The following is a 7,322-nucleotide window of genomic DNA, read 5'->3' as shown; positions in this document are numbered from 1 at the left end:
CTAATCGTGGGCAAACTTATTTGGGTAGTTAAATTTTTTCCAAATGTTTCAGAAAACGGGGCAGTAATTTTAGTTTTTCTGAGAGAGGTAGAGTTTGTTGTTATGTTGAAGTTTTCATCCCTGAGTCTGCGTGCAACGTTCTCAATAGACTTCAGAAGTTCAGAACTGGCATTCATGGTTGTACTGTTTTTGTTTAAATGCACCCATGTATCCCGTGCACCTACTGATCCAATTACATCCGTTGTTTTCAGGAAATCCTTTAAAGTGAAAATGAATTATTCATTAAAAGAGCATATCTGAGGCATCTAGTTCATCAGTAGAAATCACTAAATAATCACAAAGCAGAAACAACTGTTTTGAGTCTTTTCAACAATAAAAAATAAAGGAGTTTTAAATACAAAATTGTCAATGTTTAAGCTGTTCCCATTTAGGTATTCACAGTGTACTTCAAATAGTATATAAACTACATGCAAACTTTACAAAAAAAAAGTGAATTTACTTACCATCATAACAGGTTGATTGATTAAAATTGATTGTGAGAGATTGGAAATGATTGTCAGTATTTCTACAATTGTTAATATGGTAGCTGGAGATTCAATTATGGTTTGAGTCTCTTCTGTAGTATTACTGATGACATTGCTCATAAAGTCTTGGATGCCTGTTACCTGTAAATTCTATAGAAAAAGACATAAATTGTTATGAAGAAGCAAAGGGAAATCACATAACTAAAAACTAAAATCCTTCATGGAAGTAAGAAAGAAAATTGCCTTAGCCTCGTCTTTTAAATTTTGAATGATGCGCAGGACACAGTTGTTTTCTATGGGGTCCCAGAGGCCTGATGAATTACACTTAGCCTTTTGAGAGCCAACCATGTCTCCATTACAGTCACCAATGTGTTCATCTCCTAGATTTCCAGCTCCAAATACACTATCAGAGCAGGTAAATGCTAAAAAAAAAAGAAGCATGGTTCATTCATTCATTCATTCATTCATTCATTCATTCATACCAATGTCACTGTGTAATATTTACTCTAAACACTCAAATTGTTCAGTGATCTGAGAAAACCTGTTAGTTGCAATTGCATTTTAAATACATAATTTAAATTCAGTTGCAAAAGTTGCATATTCATTTAATTTTCAATGTCTTAAGTGGTATAATTCTGCCATATTAAAAAAAATTAATAGCAATCCTTCCATTTAATATTACTTTATTACTATAATATTACTAATATTACCTAAAACAAGTATTAAAACCACACAGTTTCCCTAAACTAATGTCTTACAATGGTCTCTTGTATAAGAATCTTAAATGTCTTTTTAAAACAACTGTTATGTATCCTACACATGCCAGATGTGCTGCGAGTTTGTGATCATGTACATGAAAGATTTATATTTTCACATTCCAGTTGCAAACAGGTGCTTCCTCCACTTTCATTTAATATTTGTAAATGAATTCATATTCCCAGCCCTTTTAAGGTTTAAATGAATTTTTGATTTTTTTAATGGCATTGCGTTACACCCCTACTTTAATAACAAAAATAAATGATTACTCACCCCTTTTTATGACGTCTATTTTGACACTCTTTGAATTGTGACTTTGAGTTGTATTTCCACTGATAGGTGATGTGAGTTGACATGTGACCTGTATTACTTGGTCAGTAGATTGGCAGTCCTGCTTGTTAATTTTATATTCACATAATGTGCAGCCTTTCAGTGGGACTGTGCAACACAAGTAAATGGTTAAAAGCATTAAAAATAGAACTAGCTTCATTTTCAGCCATACAGGCTAAATGATCATTCAGTTAATCACTGTATTTAAAATGGAGAATTCAGATTAAATTTTTGATTGTAATAATGTGTTGTCTTGATTTTTATTTATTAATTTTCAGACTACATATTCAGTCAGGCTGGTAAAAAACATACAAAAAACCTATGTGTACGACCTGTTGAAGTTGAGTTGCAAGCTACAGGGTCAGTCCATTTCACTTCATAAATCTCCTGAACACAACACTGCAGTGTGATTACTGAATCCTCACATTTTACAACTTTGTCACTGGTCACTTGGATACTGGGATATGGCTGAATTGTAATGGTTTGCCAGATAACATAGGGTGTTGAATTTACTGTTGTTGTGCATGCATATAGACCTGAGAAGTCAGAAAAATTAAGAATAATATATAAACATAATAATGTGTTTAAAACATCATGATTTTGAAACCTCATTAAAAAGGTTACATATATACATTCTTTAAGTATATTTTTAATTGCGTTTTTTTTTTTTTTTTTTTTTACACTTTTTTGGCACATGTATGAATTTCACTGAATTAGAAAATGTCAAAGCACACTTTTCAAGCAAATCATTTGCCATAAAAATTGTTTAATAAGATAAAAACAATAGATATACTGTTGAAAATTAAACAAAAAAATAAGCCTATTCTAGCTTTCAAAGATAATCCATAGTTAATGTGATAATCCATAGTTAATGTGATAGTTATCTACACCATGTGGTTACACTGCTAGGGGCAACTGTATGAACTTGAAAGTAATTCACTGTACACTGTACACACTAATACACCCACTATAAATTACCTAGGGACCAGCTGGTTAAAAGTAATTGCAAAAATGACTAAGAAGAGGGAAGTATGTTTTGATAAAAGGCTTATCTGTTTGCACGAAGAAAGGGCACTCTATCCACCAGATCATCAAATAAACTAAATCTTCCTTCCTCCACAATCAGATGTATTGTGTAAAAAAGTTAAAAGATCAAGGACTTGTAAATGAAAACAAAAGTAGGAAATATAGAATTGTGAGTAAAATCAACAAAAACAGATGAGAAACAGCAGCAAGGATTGCTTCAGACATTAATGAGAATTACCAGATACAACTTAATGCACAAACTATTCAAAACAGGATCCTGTTTCAAATAACTTGAGAGTAATTTGGCAGAAACCATTCATCAGACTAAAGAATAAGCAAGGAAGGGTGAGGGCTAGAGTGTTTTATGGCAAAAGCCAAGTGAAGAATTTCAACCAAACTATAAAGCATGGGGGTGGCTGAGGCTGTTTTTCCTACAGTGGTGTTGGTGAGCTTGTGTTCATTGATTATGAACTCAGATGTGTACAGAAGCATTTTTGCAAGCTTGCAAAAGTCAGCAAAGAAGTTATTCGAGTGACAGAAGTGGATTTTTCAGCAGGATAATGATCCAAAGCATACCAAATGCTGTTTGAAATAATACTTCCCAGAGCACTTTACTAAACCCTATAGAGCATATATGGGATGCACTGAAGAAGAAACTAGCAGATTGTCAATGATCTAGTATGGATAAACTGAAGGGTTATTGGAGCAAACGTCCACCATGTAATCACTATTGTCACTATTGAGTGTATTTTTTGTCCAATTATAAACTGTATATCTATAATTTTAGTATTTTTAAATGTAATCTATTTTGGGGGAAATGGTTTACTTGAAAAGTATGCTTGTGGTATCTTTTTTTTCTTCTTTTTTTAATAAATGCCACTTGGTTTGTCATGTTGTTTTCTAATGCAGGGAAATTCATACATTTGCAAGTGTGGCTTAAGTGTTCAAATACATTTTGGGGCCACTGTACTGTATATGCTGAAAAAGCAGTACATGCTTTTACAACCACAAACACAAGCTCTATAGGTGTTTTAAAAAAAAACTATTTATAGTTATTATTTTATTAAAACTTGTTTTCACTCTTGTATATCATCATATCTTCGTGTTATGTAATAATCTTTATAATTTATAGTAAATTAATTAATGATTGAACACTATTTCATTAAAAAAAAAGTATTTATCAAATTTACTTATTACATCTGACCAATGTAAAATGCTGACTTAACAGAATTCCTTCTGACTTACCACTGTCACTGGGAGTGGCATTATTCACAGTGAGTCCAATTTTATTAATTACATACTTATCCGATGGCTGTAGCTTATTCCCATTCATTGTCCATTTTATACCATTATTCACTGGAGGATTGCAGGTCAGTATAAGATTTGTCCCAGGATATATATTGCCACTGCTCTCATATAGTCCATCTTTCACTGAAATGAAGAGCCATGTACATCTCTAAAGTGATTTTTGCAGTTCTGTTTTAACACATGTACAGCACTAACACTGGAGAACTTGTATATACAGTAGTTAACAAAATAAAACTGGTGTGAAAAATGATAGGTTAATAAACAGGTTAACAGGTTGCAAAAAGGAAAGTAGTAGTAGTAATAATAATAATAATAATAATAAGAATATGCCCCTACCACTTTGACTGAATGCAGTATCGCTCACATTAAATCCCTCTGAACGGAGATTGCTAGCAAGCTGTTGGTTCGCTGATAGCAAATTAAGGTTATCACTTGTTGTTTTAATATTAAAGTCTGCCATCACACTGCCAGGCCTGTTAACAATACAGCACATCATTTAATACATAACTTTTTTAAATGTAAAAAGAAAGAAAGAAAGAACAACAACAATAATAATAATAATAATAATAATAATAATAATAATAATAATAACACCTGAATCCAGTCACTGTTCCAGAGTTGGGCTTGTAGGTAGGTACATTTCTGTAACTACTATCAATCTGAGGACAAAAAATGCCCATTATGTCATATTTAATTTTAAGTGACATTAAAAGTACTATATCCCACAACAATACTACTACTACTGCTACTACTACTACTACTAATAATAATAATAATAATAAGGATTGAAGCATATTACATTGTGTAACACTTACTGAACTCTCAATTCTTGTTTTATATGCTTGGTATTTTGCACTACGTTGATCAGTGAGTGCAAAGTCAAATTCCTCATTTATAGCCAGGGAGAAGTTTAATACATGGATGCCTGTTGAAAAAAATTAAAGGAATAAGAACAAAAGTAAAAACAAATCACAGTGATTGTACATGCAATTCGTACATTTTCATAGTAGTATAAACTGCTAATGCAATATCTTTGTCAAAAAAATAAGTACATTAATAATATATATTAGGTTTGACATAGGAAAAGAAGAATTAAAATCATACCTGCAGATGTAATGGATGTGGTTGTGGTGGATGTGGTTTTGGTGGTTGTGGCTGATGTGGATGGTGTTGCAGTAGTTGTTGTTTGGGCTGTGGATGTGGTGGTTGTAATTATGTTGAGTGTGGTGGCAGCAGTTGTTATGTAGGCTGTGGACGTGGTTGGTGTATTTGTGTTGTTTGTTGTTGCAGCAGTTGTTGTGTTGGCTGTGGATGTGGTGGCTGTAGTTGTGTTGGATGCTGTTGCAGTAGTTGCTGTATTGACTGTGGATGTGGTGGGTGGAATTGTGTAGGTTGGTGCAGCAGTTGTTGCGTTGGCTATGATTTCAACAGATTGTGTCAGTGGGGTGGGTAGAGGTGGTGCTGTGGTGGTTAAACAAAGCCAAAAAAACATGATTTCAATACTCAAAAACAGCAATTTTAAGATCATGTAAAATCCAAAGTGGTACAAGAATTAGTTATCCCAGGGGAAAGTCACTGTTACTAGAAGTTTAATCAGTTGCTCATTTCTTGTTTATTTCTTGTTTCTGGACTATACAGCACATGGTTTTCACTCACTCACTTGTGAAGTCTTGCCAACTCATCCTGTTTTGTAAGTTTTGGGCCAAGTTTATCCTGACTGTCTTTCCTGGAATCCACCATCCCTTATCTGACTACTCCGTTGGAATATCCTACTTGTTCAAAGTTTGATGGATGACTATGTTTGAAATGTTACCTGCTTTTGCCTATAATTGTGGATAATGCTTCATAAAACCTCCACACAAAACGTCTCCAGGTTACGTATGTAACCATGGTTCCCCGAGGGAACGAGACGCTGCGTCACGAAACGCTATGGGAACGCCCCCGCGTGACCGCGCTCTGAATCACGTGTCTAATCCGTCTAATGGATGGGCGAGACGTCACGGGCGGGGTGACGTAGCGACCCGGAAGCATAAAAGCCCGATCGGCGAGCCCCGCGTTAGCTTACTGGAAAATGAAGCAAGTGCCGCAGGGACGCCGGAAGTGTGGCACCGAGACGCAGCGTCTCGTTCCCTCTGGGAACCATGGTTACATATGTAACCTGGAGACGTTCCCCTTCAGGAACTCGAGCTGCGTCACGAAACGCTATGGGAACGAGTATACCCACGCCGCCAGACTTACAAGTCCCTGCCTCCAGGAGGAGGCAAGCCTAAGGCACAAGGACAGAGGAGCCGGGAGTGGCTCGCATATCCAGGTCATAAAACCTGGCAAAGGTCAGGGGCGTGGACCATCCCGCCGCGTTTCAGATGTCCTGTAAGGATACACCTGCCAGAAAGGCCTTAGAGGCTGCCACCGCTCGGGTAGAGTGAGCCTCGACCCCCAGGGGACTGGGGAGACCAGAGGACTCGAAAGCCAGAGAAATGGATTCTACAATCCACCGGCTGAGGGTCTGCTTAGAAGCAGGAAAACCCCTCTTAGGGGGACCAAAGCACACAAGCAATTGGTCCGCCTTTCTCTACAGGGCAGTTCTGTGGACGTACGCGTCCAGTGCTCACACTGGACACGTACAATTGAGCTTCCAATGGTCGGGCTCCCTGAAGGGAGGAGGACAGAAAGCCTGCAGCACGACCGGCCGTGGTGCCGAGGAGGGGATTTTCGGTACGTACCCCGCTCGGTGGTACAAGAACGCTTTGGCCAACCCAGGCGCAAAGTCTAAATAGGAAGGGGCCACAGAGATGGCCTGAAGATCCCCCAATCTCCTAAGAGAGGAAATTGCCAAGAGAAAGGCAGTTTTTAACGTCAGAAGACAGTCCGAAATCTCCTCAATGGGCTCAAAGGGGGGTTTGCAGAGAGCCTCTAAAACCATGGCCAGGTCCCACGAGGGGACCCGAGATCGAGCTGGAGGTCTGATCCTCAGCGCACCGCGGAGGAAACGTGTCACCCAGGGGTGTCTGCCCACTGATTGGCCATCGAGGGGGGCGTGGTAGGCCGCAATAGCCGCCACGTACACCTTCAGGGTGGAGTGGGTAAGCCCCGCTGAGAGGCGGGCCTGCAAGAACTCCAGCACTGTACCAACTGGGCAGTGAACAGGGTCAAGCCGGCGGTCTCCGCACCAGGAAGTGAAAAGTTTCCACTTCAGGGTGTACAGTTTCCTCGTAGAGGGAGCTCTGGACTGGAGGATGGTCTCCACAGCCTCGGTTGAGAGACCGGAAGCGCTGAGTTGTGCCCCCTCAGAGGCCACACCCACAGCTTCCACAGCTCCGGGCGGGGGTGAAGATGGCCCCCCGCCTGTGAGAGGAGATCCCTCCTGATCGGAATCTC

This window comes from Pangasianodon hypophthalmus, chromosome 17 (assembly GCF_027358585.1).
Source record: "Pangasianodon hypophthalmus isolate fPanHyp1 chromosome 17, fPanHyp1.pri, whole genome shotgun sequence".
Classification (NCBI taxonomy): Eukaryota; Metazoa; Chordata; class Actinopteri; order Siluriformes; family Pangasiidae; genus Pangasianodon; species Pangasianodon hypophthalmus.
Note: the sequence above shows the minus strand (reverse complement) of the source record.